This window comes from Mustela nigripes, chromosome X, assembly GCF_022355385.1.
Source record: "Mustela nigripes isolate SB6536 chromosome X, MUSNIG.SB6536, whole genome shotgun sequence".
In the NCBI taxonomy this organism is placed as follows: Eukaryota; Metazoa; Chordata; class Mammalia; order Carnivora; family Mustelidae; genus Mustela; species Mustela nigripes.
The window spans coordinates 44,933,999-44,934,264 of NC_081575.1; positions in this window are offsets into that span (position 1 = coordinate 44,933,999).

Consider the following 266-nt stretch of genomic DNA (forward strand, 5'->3'; position numbering starts at 1 on the left):
AAACACTCCCCTCACTGAAATGGACAGATCATCCAAGCAAAAGATCAGCAAGGAAATAAAGGCCTTAAACGACACACTGGACCAGATGGACATCACAGACATATTCAGAACATTTCATCCCAAAGCAACAGAATACACATTCTTCTCTAGTGCACATGGAACATTCTCCAGAATAGATCACATCCTCAGTCCTAAATCGGGACTCAACCGGTATCAAAAGATTGGGATCATTCCCTGCATATTTTCAGACCACAATGCTCTAAAGC